The sequence below is a fragment of the Pleurodeles waltl genome, chromosome 1_2, assembly GCF_031143425.1.
Source record: "Pleurodeles waltl isolate 20211129_DDA chromosome 1_2, aPleWal1.hap1.20221129, whole genome shotgun sequence".
NCBI lineage: Eukaryota > Metazoa > Chordata > Amphibia > Caudata > Salamandridae > Pleurodeles > Pleurodeles waltl.
Window position 1 is genome coordinate 237,519,164 of NC_090437.1, and position 16,077 is coordinate 237,535,240.

Consider the following 16,077-nt stretch of genomic DNA (forward strand, 5'->3'; position numbering starts at 1 on the left):
CCGACAGGAAAAGGCTAGCGGGAACGGGTGTCCTGGGTCCCCTGGGGGGCCCTGCACTGCCCATGCCACTGGCATGGGCAGTGCAGGGGCCCCCTAACAGGGCCCCAGCCAGCTTTTCACTGTCTGCTTAGCAGACAGTGAAAAGCGCGACGGGTGCTACTGCACCCGTCGCACGCCCGCAACACCGCCGGCTCCATTTGGAGCCGGCTTCTGTGTTGCAGGCCTCCTTCCTGCTGGGCCGGCGGTCGCTAACATGGTTAGCGCCCGCCGGCCCAGCGGGAAGGTCAGAATGCCGGCAGCGGTCTTTTGACCGCGGAGCGGCCAAATGGCGGTTCCCGCCAGGCGGGCGGCAACCGCCGCCCGCCGGGGTCAGAATGACCCCCTATGTGGTTGACTAATGACTGCCTTTACAAAAGTTAAAAGCAGCCATGTTTGTTTTTTTACGTACACTCTGGCTGTGTTCTGGGTTAGGTCCTTTGATATAGCTACATTTTTTAATATTTTCCCAACCTATTACTAAGTTATTGGCGGTAATAGGTAGGTACAATTATTTATAGGTTTCTATGTATTTAAAAAAAAAATTACCCAGTATATTCCTGTGAAAAATCATGTTAAAAAATTTAAAATTCACTGCACTAAATTAAATTTCACAAATATAGTATACAAGTCTATTTTCAATTTTTTTACATATTTAAATATTTATAAAAATGGGTATGGAGTACTGCAACATGGTTAGAATTACAACACTACTTAAAAAAAAAAAAACATTTTTTTTTAACAAAAACACAGTACTTACTAAGTACTTGCCCGGTACTCTGTATGCTTTTTTAAAATTGTAAAGAAAAATTCAAATAAATTTCCCAAACTGTTGCCACATTACTAAAGTGGCACTATGTATATCACCCTTTTATCTTTTAAAAGGTAGCATGATATGTCACTTTTACAACATGGACAAGGTCATCTTAGGTCCATTAAGCAGTTGAGTTGGATGTTACAGGTTCTGAAGTCTAATTGTGTGCCTTGGAAGCACCTGAACCCGAAAGAGTTATTAGCTTCTTTCAATCTTACATGAAAACAATATATAGGCCCTCATTCCGAGTTTGGCTGGCGGCGGTAGCCGCCAGCCAAACGGTAACCGCCACTTGGCCGCTCCGCGGTCAAAAGACCGCGGAGGCCATTCTGGTTTTCCCGCTGGGCCGGCGGGCGCCCGCCAAAGGAGCGCCCGCCGGCCCAGCGGGAAAGGCCCTGCAACCATGAAGCCAGCTCCGAATGGAGCCGGTGGAGTTGCAGGGGTGCGACGGGTGCAGTTGTCCCCGTCGCGATTTTCACTGTCTGCAATGCAGACAGTGAAAATCTTTCTGGGGCCCTGTTAGGGGGCCCCTGCACTGCCCATGCCAGTTGATACCTGGTTGATCCTGCCAGTAGCATATGCTTGTCTCAAAGATTAAGCCATGCACGTGTAAGTACACACGGCCGGTACAGTGAAACTGCGAATGGCTCATTAAATCAGTTATGGTTCCTTTGATCGCTCGGCTGTTCCGTCACCGCATTGTGCCTTTTGATTGTTTTCTTACCTGGCTGCTTCACTATTTGTTGGTCACTGGATCATATTTCCTGTCTAATGACTGTCATATAATAACAGGAATTATAATTTCATGGAACTGATCTTTTCTTTCATTTTTTTCGATACAAATAAACTATCATTGAGGCATTGTGCTTTTTATCAATGATTCTTTAAGTGAGAACTCACCACCTTTTTTTCCCCGCATGGGCAGTGCATGGGCCCACAGGGGCCCCACGACACCCGTTCCCGCCATCCTGGTTCTGGCGGTGAAAACCGCCAGAAACAGACTGGCGGGAAGAGGGTCGGAATCCCCATGGCGGCGCTGCAAGCAGCGCCGCCATGGAGGATTCTCCCAGCCGGGGGAAATCCGGCAGGAAACCGCCGGACCCGGCTGGGCGACCACGGCTTCACAGGCGCGGTCGGAATACAAAAGAAAGCACCGCCAGCCTGTCGATGACCGCCAGGGTCAGAATGACCCCCATAATGTCAAAAATGGAAGTGAGCTACACCATTCTTAACATAGAGAAGTTAGAAGAATTGCCTTTCACAGTGGCAGAAGCACCATAACCAGTGTGGTTAATACATGAGGCGATATCCCTGCAGATATCAACATTCAAATTCACTTCTTGTCTGAAACATTTTCCAATTGGTAGGTTTGAACAGTTAGAGGAGAGTTTTATCCACAAGATGTGGGAATTGCCTTTCAATTACATGTGTATGAGTGAGGGAAAAGAAGTTTTCTAAGAGGAAGCAACTTTGAGATTTCTTTAAGCCATTCAATGATTTGTAAACAGTGACACTGCAGGGCATATGTTAGATGTCGGGCTAACTTAAATCTGCTACTTGAACGGTATTGCCATCACTTTGATTCGCCTAGTGTTTCAGTTACTCTTGAATGGTTGTTACATGATGCAAAGTGATCAAGACTGTTGTAGGATGAGAGCAGGTGTGCCATATTTAATTTTTGTTTCTCAAATAGAGACCTGGTGTGGAAATGTACTTTTTCCAGCCACTCATGAGATAAACGTAGCAACTTTGTGGTCTCACATCACTAATTCTAATGTAAATTTTGACAAGTTGAGCAGACTAAAAGCACTATTGTTTCACAAATAGGTGGCAGTTACATCTGCCCATAAAACCTATGATCCACAAGTAGCAAGATCATAAGCAGAGATATAATCCATCATACATATCAACTTCACAAGCTACTTTGTTCAATTGGCAAATCACATATTTAATGCATCCAACAGTACGGGGCTTTTTTTAAGGCAATACGGTCTGAATTTGTAAGTACATTCCAGACTGTTTTTGGAATAATACTGTCAGCCATTGACTCACTTTTTTCAAGTGTTTTTGTAGGCTTCCAGCTAGTACTAGCATTTAATTGCAGTATCCTTCTGTTACTCTTTTTGATTCGCAATGGTTGCCCTATCTCAAACAAAGGAGTAATGGAGCTACCACCAGCCCAACTGTGTCTTGATCGTATGACGTAGTACTTTGGTGTATCAATGTTGGACGAACTGGTTAAAGACTGGTCCATCTCACTTAGACCAGTATTCTGCTGTGTGCAGCTTGTTTTCCTTTGCTTATTGTGCCCTTTCAAGAATGTGATGGAAGTGTGTCTTCCACAGCAACAAGTACTTTCCAAGTACATTAATCTGATGATGTTCCCATTGAGGGTTCATTCCCGGAGTTGTCCGATAAGACTACGGTTGCTCTGTGATGCCTTCTATCAGCTATCTTACATGGACAAGGATGCTACAGCTCTAGGAGTCCTTTTGTCAGGCACGGCAACACAGAACGCTGTCATCACAGCTGAGGCTGAGTTTATGAATCATGTGTGCTCCTTTGACTTTTTGAAGGATGCTTTGGTGTTGAGATCGTTTGCAGAAGTGGGCTCCCTCTAGCATTCCATCTCCATTGATGTTTCCAATGACCCTTTTGAGATTCAGATGATTTTAATATGGACCTTTTATACCAAACACCAATAAAGTCTTAAAATTGGCATTTTTCATTTGGACTTTTCTGCTTGTCGACATGGATATTTTTATGGTAATTTTAAAGTTATTTTTGGCATTTTTAAATATTTTATTTTTTGCTCCATTTAGGGGATTTTAGAATCTGCACTTCATAACTGACAAAGTGAAGGTGTCATGAGGAAACTTTAAGTACCCAGGTTGTGCACCCCTGTTTTAGCTTAGTTTTGCGACTTGTACATTTACCCATGCATTTATCATTGTTTAGCACGCCTGTTTTTTAGCAATTGCTTTTACATATATTTACAACTGTGTCATTTCTAGGAAGGCAAGGTTCACACTGCACTTTTAATCATCTTTTGCAGCATGTATAATTTGATCTTCTTGCCAAAGGCTGTTACATGCAGTACATGATATGCTAACTCATATTGCCAGTCCAGGAGCCAGCTTCTATCTCTGAGACAAGGCATTTCATCAGAACTGTTATCCAAATAATGGATGGGTAATTTTATAAACTACACATAGGCCCAAGGTAGGTAGAGGGCATTACGGTCATTATCATCCTAGAATGTGTACTACACAACAAACAGCTTTGCTGGCACTAACTTCTCAGCCTACTGAGTGGATTGCCATCCACACAACAGGCAGACCCCTGATATTCAGTTTAGGTGTAGGGATGGGCTAGGGCCCTTATATTGGACCAGCCAGTCAGTTACAACTCTTATGCTCTCAGATATGGACATAGGATCAGGTAGGAATCTCTAAGGGCCAGATGTAGCATTGTTCCAAATTGCGACTTGCAATTTGCGAGTCCCAGCGACTCGCAAATTGCAACTCGCAATTTGGAATTCAGAAAGGTGTCTCAGACACCTTCTGCGAGTCGCTATGGGGTCGCAAAGACCCACCTCATTAATATTAATGAGGTGGGTCGCAATTTGCGACCCCATAGCGATTCAGGGCACTCACGAACATGGTGGACTGCTGGGAACAGCAGACCACCATGTCCGTGACTGCTTTTAAATAAAGCAGTTTTTTTTTTTTCAAAGTGCAACCCGTTTTCCTTAAAGGAAAACGAGCTGCACTTTGAAAAAAAAAACTAAACCTTTAGTTTCGGTATTTTTCAGGGCAGGTAGTGGTCCATGGGACCACTGCCTGCTCTGAAAAATAATTTTTAATGCCAGACACAAAGGGGAAGGGGTCCCATGGGAACCCCTTCCCGTTTGCGACTGGGTTACCATCCACTTCAAGTGGATGGTAACTGCGAGTCCATTTGAGACCGCATTCGCGGTCGCAAATGGAATTACATCGCATTGCGAGTCGCAAATAGGAAGGGAACACCCCTTCCTATTTGCGAGTCGGAAATGCATTTTGCGAGTCGGTTCCGACTCGCAAAATGCATTTCTACATTGCAAAGTGGCTTTAGCGACTCGCAAACGGCGATTTTCGCCGTTTGCGAGTCGCTAAACCTTTGCTACATCTGGCCCTAGGTCATCTAAAAATGTACAAAAATGGTGGGGTTATTCATCTCCTTCACTTTGATTGTAATGATGGTTACTGTGCTTTATTTTATCTGCCTAATTATTGCAGTACATGCTTTTCTACCAGAATGTGACTGTTTTAATAAATGCACTGAAATCCATTTTGCATCTTGTGTTTCAGCTTAGCTTGAATGAGAAACCGAGCAAAAGGTATGTGATCTGTTTCCACAACTTCCCTGAGGAATCATAGGGACTGATTTACATCATGGCAGATGGGTTACTCTATCACAACGGTGATGAATGTCCTGTCTGGAATATAAATCCCATTATTTCCTTTGCCCAAAGCAGAGTCAGCCTAAAAACGAATTGAAAAAAAACTGCTTACGAACACACTTTTGTGCCCCCTCAATTTCTACTCATTTATGACCCTTCCCTTTCGCTGGCACTTGTCCCACCCACACAAGTGAGGTATCATTGTTATCGAGAGACTGAGGGGAACACTGAGTGATAGGAAATTTATGTGGGCATGGTGATCCCATGTAGAAATGTGAGGAAAACGTGATTTTCCAGCTAAATTTGAGGTTTGCACTGAATTCTGGGTAAGACACCTTGGGGGATCCACACCAACCACATCTCCCTGGAGTACCTTGAGTATCTAGTTTTCAGAAATGTCTGTTTTTTGTAGGCTTCCCTGTATGGCCACCGATCCCAGGGCCAAAAACGCAGGTGCCCCCTTACAAAAACAGGTCATTTTGTGATAGTCTTCATGTGTCCATGTTGTATTTTGGGTCCTTCTCTGTCACGGACACTTGGCTCACCCACACAAGTGAGATATTACTCTTATCAGGAGACCAATGGGAATAATGGGTGGTGGACATTCCTGGTTTATTTCTGTTTCTGGAAGAATATGGCACAGAAATGCAAGGATAATGTTTGATTTAGGTCACATTTTGAGGTTTGCAGGGCACTGTGGTTAAGAAAACTGTTGGGATCCATGAGAGGCACACCACTCTGTACTCCCATGTGTATCTAGTTTTCTATCATATCTAGAATTGGTAGAGTTTCCCTAGAAAAGAAGTGGGCACGCTACCAAGTCTCTTACTTATGTGATGTCCCAAACACTCAAATTGTGAAATAAATCATCCTTAGAAAAGATTCCTCACACACCAACCTAACTGGTGGCATGATTCAGTTTTGCGGTCCCACCCTAGACACATAGCATGTGAGGGGTATGCTTCAGTGGCTAATTACAGCAGAGCACAGATTTTTCAGTAGCTGAATTTCCAACTGAGAGGAGAAGTACAATGAAATTAACTTGTGGTTACCCACCAACATAGCATGGTTTTAATCGTGGTAACTTTGGGCAAAGGTTAAAAACTGTGCTTTTCATAATTTGAGTGTTTGAGAGATCACAGAAGTAAGAGACATGGTAATGTTGTTGCTTCTTGTGGCTGTTGACAGTAACTTGGGAAGGTGAGCAAGCTCTTTCTTCTCACTCTCTTCTCTGGTATCCACATGTACTGGTTGCATTTGGCTTGAAAGTAAGTGATGGGTTAATATATAACATTTTATTAACAAGAGATGTCACAAAAGTGAAATGCACCGTTAAAAATTGATAGGTCGAAAAACTGAACCAATGACTCACAGCTCATGAGTAGTAAAACCACGACAAGACACCAGCCACTTTAGAAGCCATTCACGCTCTTTTCATACGTGACACACACAAGATCATTCATACCCCAGCTGCCGTCCAACACATTATAAAATTCACAACAAGAGACAATGTAGAGACAATGTACAACCTAGCAGGGAATGACAAAAAAGACAATTATTATTGCATAACTCATGAAGTACATGCACATACTTGTTGTATTTGGCACGAGGATGAGTCATGCTACAATATATAAAATGTTATCAACAAGAGAGTTCACAAAAATTAAATGCCTCATTAATAATTGAAAGGTCAAAAAACGTAACCAATGACTCACAGCTCATAAGTTGTAAAGCTGCGTCAAGGCACAAACCGTGTTACAATCCATTTACACACCTTTCATATGTGACACACACAAGACCACTCAAACCACCAGTCATGGGCCCAGCCAATTGCAAGATTCACATCAACAGAGCACCATACAAGGGCCCATCACCTTTATATGCTCACATACCTGACACAGCAATCTTGACACAGCAAGCACATCATCTGACAGAGTGTGTGGGGTGGTGTTCATAAATGAAAAGTCAAAAAACTTAACCGATGACCCACAGCTCATGAGCTGTAAAGCCGCATTAAGGTATCAACCACTTTACAATCCATTCACAAACCTTTCATATGTGACACACTCAAGACCATTCACAATGCCAGCCAGAGGCTCAGCACATTACAACATTCACATCAACAGACAGCACTACACAAGGGCCCATCACCTTCATTTGCCCACATGCCTGACACAGCAATCCTGACACAGCAATCACACCAACTGACGGATTGTGTGAGGAGGTGGTTGGCTAGCACTGTGTGTAGTGACCAGCAGCAAGTCACTAGTCACACACCACGAGCCAAGCACTATCTCACATACACAACCATCCAAGCACCAGCGCACACACATTGCCAGCCAAGCACCAGCTAACTCACTGCCAGTCAAGCACCAGCTCACTCCAACCGCCAGCCAAGTGCTAGCTCACTCACACCACAAGCTAAGCAACAGCCCAACCACACACCCAGCCAAGCACCAGTCCACACACACCACCATGACAAAAATGAAAACACAAACCAACTGTAAGTAGATACAAACCTACAATACAATACAATAGCTGTAACTAAATACATTTCACTGATACCAACCGTGAATTTGAACAAGAAATATAAAAAGATGCAGATCAAGCAATGCTCATGGGTGCTCCCAAAAATTATTTTTCGTGTGGTATATTTTAACACAAGCAGGCACTCATAACTCAGATTTAGAATGGCAATCAGGGCAGTGCATACGACTCTCCTTCTGCATGCCTCTTCGCCTACAGACTCTGCATCTCTTACAGGGATTTTTAGGTCAAAGAAGAAAAGTGATTAAAAAAGTGGTGATCTTTCAATCTAGCCACATCCTCCACCACTCCAATGCTAGGAACACTTGCCTGTTCCACTACAAGACTGCTTATCACAGATTCCTGAAACTGAACAAAAGTCATCTTTGACTCTGGAGTACAATCATTGAACACAACAAAAACATTAAAGTTTGCTAAATGGAAGAGATGGATAGTTAACTTCTAATGCCAAACGCAAGTCTTATGAACATCAGTGCAAGTTTCCAACCTCGGATCTACTCTAACTACACCACTCATGTGCTTATCGTAGTCTATAATGAATACATGTATGCACACTTCTGCATCCTGACCCTAAACAGTCACAGATGAAGTACTTTCATCATAGATGGTAGTCAGCACGTAGACATCCCTCCTAATAAAAAGGGTAAATAAACATTATGATCACAAATGCAAATAATGCGCCAGGCCACACACACCAAGCTGGGGGGTAGATGGACCTAAAAATGTGGCCAAAACATTCACCCCGTAGAGGGGAGCAACCCTTGCCCAATGACAGCAACATAGTGAATAAAACATCCCTGGTGTCTAGTGATTTCTGCCCCCCCAAATATGTGCCCCCTAAAAGGAGCGACCCTTGTCCAGGTGGTGGTTCCCTTAAAATCACCAAAATATAAAAGCCTTGGCTACTGACCACTTTAGGGCAGCTGGACCTAAACAAAAGAGGCCTAGCTGCCTTCAAGGAAGGCAGAAATGGCCAAAATATTTGCCTCCTAAATGGAGCAACCCTTGCCCAAGGGGCCGCGCCCCAAAATTTAAAATCCCTGGTGTCCAGTGTTTCTGCACTGGGCATAAAAAAGGGGCTGTTCTTGCCGCAAGGGGGGCAGATACGACCAAAATAATTTCCCACTAAAGGAAGCAACCCTGTACCAAGAGCACGCACCTTAAAATCACTAAAGTTTTAAATCCCTCGTATCTTGTGGTTTCTGCCACCCTTGGGGCAGATGGGCCTAAGAAAAGAGGCTAATCTTAATGGCCAAAATAATTATCCCGTTAAGGAAGCAACACTTGCCCAAGGTGTCGCCCCCCCAAATTCCCCAACATGCTAAATCCCTGGTTGTCTAGTGGTTTCTGCCCCTCTTGGGGAAAGATGGGCCTATACAAAATGGCCAACCTGCCCCAGGGAGCAGAAACAGCCAAAATACTTGCTCCTCAAAGGGGAGTGAGCCATGCCCAAGGGGCCGTGCTCCCCAACATCACCTTAAAAGCAGCCCCGTGGCCTAGTAGTTTCTGCACCCCTTGTGGGCAGATGGGCCTAAAAAAAGGACTGATCTGCTCCCTAGGGTGAGCAGAAACAGCCAAAATACTTCTTCAAGGGATCACTTCCCAACATTGAACAACACCCACAATATCATAAAAAACGAAGGCCCATATTTAACAGAAAATGACGTTGGCAAACAATTGGCAGCACCGAGCTTCGTCATTTTCACAACACAAGGATGCACTGTATTTAATTGAATACAGCACATCCCTGTGTTGTCCCCTGCACCGGCACTAAATTTGCAGCTGAGCGTCAACACAGCCACCCTTGCGCCATGGTGCAAGGATGGATGTGTTGAGGGGATATTGTTTTTGTGCAGAAAGGGACACCTGCCTACACAAAAAACAATCTTAAATGGTGATTTGTTATTCCTGTGTGTGCTGCAGAATGCAGCACACATAGAAAGAGCAAAAAATGAGGAGAAATAAAAGTATTTTACCTCGTTTCACACTGCTAATGTCGCCCTGGGATGGCACTAGAGTTTGGTGCTGCCTCAGGTTTACAAAAACTGGTGAACAACTGGCAGCGTCAAAATACAATGGGTGTTGCTGTGTAGTTTTCTCTCGTAAATGAGTAATGAAATCATCATAGAAGGCTTTTTCATAGGGTAAAATCACCCTAGAGCACACCACAAGTCTTAAAATTAGTATGGTACCATCAACAAATGACTTATATTGCCACTAAAATCTTTTATCACCCTTTATACGTTCTCCTTTTTGTGACCCTCAAAACCTGCCATTGACTACAATGCACTTGAATGGGGTCCATGTCCCAGAGTGAAGGATATATATATATATGAATTCTATGCTGCATTCAGGGATCTCTGGCACAAAATAGACCAATCTTGGTGATGGTCTATGGACCCCTGTATATAGAACACATTTTTTTTTATTTAATATGTTTTTGGACTATCTATTGGTCTATTATTGGCTGAGGTATATAGAGTGTAATGAAAAAAGTACAAATGTACCATGATCAAAACCTGGATAAGATGAAACGTGTTGGTTTGAGTGTTGTGCCTATGTAATAAATCATTGTAATTTAAGAACACTAGAGATCCCTGGAGTACAGCATGGAATTCTTGTGTAAGTAATTCTTCTGGTGAAGGATATTACACAGAGGAATGTCGACCTCTGCTGATAGCATTGGCAATAGTGGAGGGATATATATATATCTGTACACATGCATATATTCACTTAAAAAAGCAAAGGTTACAGGGACATTAAAGTAAGGCTCTCATATTAAACAAACAAAACAAACAAAACCATAGAAATTCACCAGTTCTGGTTATAGTTTTCTCAAGAAACTAAAGCAGGAAAGGACCACATGCTCCTCTAGGCTAGAAACCTAAACCTTTAGGGGCATATTTATACTCTGTTTGCGCAGAAATAGCGTAATTTTTTATGCTATTCGAGCGCAAACTTAACTCCATATTTATATTGTGACACTAGACCCCCTCTAGCGTCAAAATATTTGAGTTAAAGTCATTTTTTGCCTCCAGAAAACTACCTTGCGTCAATGAGATGCAAGGTAGGCGTTCTGAAGCAAAAAATTACTCTAAGGCCCAAGTGCCTTATGTATCCTTGGCGGGCCTAAATAATGACGCTAAGATTGCTTAGTGACATTATTTAATGCCTGGGTCAGGGCAGGCATTAGGGGACCTGTGGGCCTTTTTCCATGGTCAGAGACCATGGAAAGAACGCACAGGTGCCCTTCCCTAGCCCCAGGGTCACCCCTACCCACACCAGAGGGACAGCGGAGGATGGGGGACCCCATCCTAGGTACATATAGGTAAGTAGAGGTAAGTAAACATTTTTTATTTCTGTAGTGCCATGTGGGGCTTAATTTGGGCCCCCCTACATGGCCCTTAGGGTGGTGGGCATGACTCCTGTCCGGACTTAGACAAGAGTTATGTCCATGGGGTTTTAACGTTAGAAAATGACGTTAGTCTGGTTAGAGGCATTATTTATGCCTCTGCCCATACTAGCGTCATCTTTAACGCTAAACCCTCTGTTCCCCCTACGCCTCACCCATCCAGCTAGCGCCCTTTTTTTATGATACTAGCCGGGCCTTACCGCCTTTGCCCATGCACAGTGGGGGGTGGCCACAAGGCTGGCCTGTGGCAAGGTCCAGTGGCCAGCCCCTCTAACCACCCAAACTGGTGCAGCACATGGCCTAGGTCATGTGCAGTGTGGGTTGGCTGCAGGGCCGTGCTTGCAGCCCGGCCCCTTGGCCAACCCCTATAACCACCCAACCCCAGGCTGTACACGGACCAAGGGCTTGGCCATCATGTTTGAGCCTCAGCCCCCCTCCACAGGCTGATCTTAGCTCAGGGGATCCCTTTTCCCAGGGCCTGGCCTAAATATTTACAGTAATTTGTTTGGTGGGTGGTGGGCCACGCAGCCCCCCTCCCCAGGCCGAGCTCGGTCCCAGGGATCTCATCCTCTAGCCCAAATAATATTTTTTTTATGGGGGAGGTGCTGTACTTCCTGCCTCTCTAGGCCAATCTTGGTCCCTGGGACTCCAACTCTCAGAACCCAGCCTAATCATTGATTTTTGAGGGCGGGAGGGGGCCATGTGCCTCCCCACCCTAGGCAGATCTCCGCTTCGCCGACTCTATCCCCTGACACCCAGCCTAATTAACTAACTAAAGCAGCTTTCTCTCTATGAGAGCACAGTTTTTTGTGTTTCCTTAACTGCTTCCCTGCAGGCAGGGAAACAGAGGAAACCTCCACTTGCAGTGAAGGCGAGCTGTTTGACAACTCTTCCTCACTGCGAGCAGAGAGTTTGCCCTGACTTGGTGGTAGCTGTCCAAGCTTCCACTAAGTCACAGCAAACAGCTATATGCAGGGGGTGGGCACCCCTGGACAAAACAGGAGCAGCCCAGGGGGATAATGGTCCCAAGGGCCATCTGGCTCCTTGAGGGGGGCTGCATGGCTCCATTTCAACATTAGTAGCCCTTGGGAGGTGGTGGTCCTCGGGACCCAGGGGTTTGTAACAGACCCCATAGGTCTTTTTTAAATTAGCCCCAGTAGGTGGTAGTCACTGAAGCTGTGGGGGCTGGAAAGCCCCCCCATGTTTGACTTATTTGAAGAACTGGGGAGGTGGCAGTCCCTGGGGCTTTGGGAAGCCCATGAGGGAGGGTCTGCATGCACCCCCTTATTTCTCGTGTACCCCCAGTACTTGGCCTTCCCAGAGGCTTAATGAAAATGGTGGAACATCACCTGTTTTTTTTTTAAAACATTGGAGAAGTCTTCAGATCCGGATCCATGGATTTTTCTAAAATGTTTTTATGCCCTGGCGGGGTCCCTCTGGGCCCCCAGCACCAGAGCTAAGGGGTCAGGGTGTCCCTAACCTGGCCAACTTTCTTTTTTTTGCTTTTTTTCTGGGACTTGACTGAAGCTGAGTCCTAAGATGGGTAGCAACACAGCCTAGTTGAAGTGTTGACATTCAATCAGATATCTGCACAGGGACAAAAGAATCCACAGAGATCCGTGTCCCTATATATCTGAATTTTTTTAACTCAAATTTTTCCAAAACTACAAAACAGATTCACATCAAATCGCAAAAGCATGCTTTCAGTACCATCTACCTTTCTGCCAAATTTAGAGTACTTTCGTTCAGCGGCTTGGGCTGTAGTCCTAGGCAAAAGTGTTTTGCCCCCTCTTTTTCTCAGTCCCCTGTTGAAGCATCACTCCTAAGCTTTCAGGACAGCAGCTAAATTGACCAAAGTATAAGTTTTGAAGATTTCACGTAGATTCATCAAGCGGTGCCAGAGTTATTGGCAAAGCAAAAAATGCTTTGTTTATGGTAAACAAAAGTCCTAATTATAACTACATTGTGGCGACCACCAGTTGAGTAATATATATGCATATATTAGGCATAGGCGGAGCTCGTGGAGTTCCACCCCACAGAATTCCAAGAAGTTATCTAAAAACTCTGTGAATTTCTGCAGCGTTCCATGTGCAGCGGAATGCTGCCTGGTCCTGAGCTGCTGATGCTCGTCCGATCTCCAGCTCTCCCTGCTGACCTCAGCAGTGTACCCCATAACACCACTTCCTTTCTCATGGTCTCTGGGAAGACAGGTTTTTCAAGTGGAGCTCTGACTATAAGTTTCCATTTTTATCAAGCACAGACTCCTCCAACCCCCTCATATGAAACACTGTCCATGCCCAGTGCTGGCCCCTGTGGGCACATTGAAGAGAAAGTGACAACAGTGTCTGAATGCTGTCTGGGTCCAGGGTCCTTGTTGCCAGTGACCTGGCTCTCTGCCTTCCTCTGTCCCTCACCGCTTCTGGGCTGCTGAGGACAGTGAAAAGAGGGAGGCCTTCAACCAGAGCTAGTGCTAGTGAAGCCCCTCAGAAGCAGCTTGCAGCAGCCCAACACCAACAGGCAGAAAGCAACGTCTTAGCTAGGGGTCCCCTGACCCCATGGCATCACCCAGTGGCTAATAGTTCTTGCAGCAGGTCTGTGTTACAGCCCTGGAGTGGGAGCAGCAGCAACAGCAGCAGGAGAGAGGGTAGGGCAAAACCATAGGTGATGCACTAGTACAAAGTATAGACTGGTTGTTGCCACTGGTAATCTGGTGTACTCCGCTCCACTGTCAGTTTGATGGATTTTTTTTCTAAACTCCAAGCTCAACTTGCAGCACGGAGTGCAAAAACTCTGTGAACTCTGCCAGTGGAGTGGAGTTCACCACACACACACCTAATATATATATCACCTACTGGCAGTCGCCAGTAGGTAGCTATAGTTAGGACCTAGTTTCCATAAAAAAATGTGTTTTTTGACTTGCCTATATCTTTGGCATCACAGGACCAATCTTCACAAAGTTTTCCAAAATAAAAGTGCCCTCTAGGGTCTTGCTTCAGGATGATCTATTAAGTGGGGCTGAGAAAAAGGTGGGGTAAAAAAGTGCATTTCCCGTGTTAATTACCACCAAATCTTTAGTCATGCCTGCAGCCCGAACCGCTGGAAGAAATAACACCAAATTTGGCAAAAAGGTAGCTGTTGATACACAGATTAACCTTTTTGTTATTTGGTGTAAATCCATTCAGTGAATTAGGGGAAATTATAGGTAATCCAAATTTGAATATGTAGGGTTGCAACAACTTCAAAAATATCAACGATCTCTTGAAGAGATTTAATTGGCTGCACACACTTCCACCAGGAAGTTTTAGCAGCCATTTTGAGATTCAGCTTCAGTCAAATCTAAAAAATAAATGTTACGAAATGTTACCTTTGCCCTACCCCACTAGCCTTGATAAAGGGGTCCCCCAGGGACTAACCCAGGGCCAGGGCTAAAAAAGCATTTTTATTAACCAAAAACACAGCAGAAATTGCAAATATTTCTGAATTTTAGGTCTGTGTGTGCCTTTACTGCCTGGGGAGCTTGACATTTTTGGTCGTGCATTCTGTCACGGTTTCGGGCGGGTCTGATCAGGACTTTGGTTGGGACACCCCTTGAGGTCACTGAATATCCTAAAGAGGTAGTACACTGGGGCAGAGGAGCAGCTAAAGGCATACACGGAAAGGACAGCTATGGATAGGCACAGGAAACAGGAAAGTAAAAGCAGAGCAACCCTTGTGTGAACAAACAGGAAACGGATTACCAGTGGACAAACACGCTGGGGTTGTACACAGAGTAAGGCGCAGAACCTCCCACAGTGACAGGGAATCTCAATGCCTCTGTGCAGTTTGCTCTTACAGATAGTCACCCTGCCAGCCCCATAGAAAGGAGGCAGCAGAAGTGATTCTGTCTCTGGACCCTAGAGCACAAACAAGTATAGTACTTACATACACAGGACACGCTCTTGTGGGTCCAGCTGGAAACACAGTGGCGATTCCTGAGAAAACAGCAATAGCACACTGTCACTGTTAGGCACGAAATACAACGTATAACACTGGACAAGGATGGGGGCTGGAATTGCCTCCTGGAAACCAGGAGCCAACCCCAGTACACAGGAGGACACGTATACACTGGTGAAGACTGATAGAACACTTACCAGACACAAAGAACCAAGAAGAAACAGAAACAGAAGGGAACAAAGAGGCAGAGGCAAGAACTATGAACAGGCTCAGGCTGAAGCAAAGGCGGGTCTAGGAATTGAAAACAGGGCGCAAACTTCTGGCTGGGACAGACAGAGACAGGACTGGGAAACTGAGAACAGGCAAGGACAGGACTGGAATACAGGGAGTAGGAAATGAGCAGTAAACAGGACTGGTAAACAGAGAGAAGGTTCAGGCTGAAACAAGGCAGGAGCAGGGCAGAGAAACAGGGAGCAGGCTTTGGAAGAAACAAACAGGTACAAGGCTAAGAAGTAGGGAGCAGACTCTGGCTGGAACAACCAGGAACAGGGCAGAGAAACAGGAAACAGGATCAAGCTGGAACAGAACAGGAACAGGAACAAAACTGGAACACCATCTGACAAGGGGTCTGTAACACAAAGGAATTGAAGTCCGATGCAAGACGGGGAGCTTGAGGAAATGGCTGCTTATAAGCAGTTCCAAGCTGGGCTGCACAGGAGAGGTTTCAGGTGTGTGTGGTTTCGGACACTTGCAAGTCCTGGAGGAGAGGATCCAGTGAAAAGGAGCAACTGGACTTCTCCCATTGAAAACAATGGGAAACAGAATCCGGGTTTTCCTAACTACCAGGCTGTGCATTATGGGATTTGCAGTCCCAGGAAGCAAATGTAGTACTAT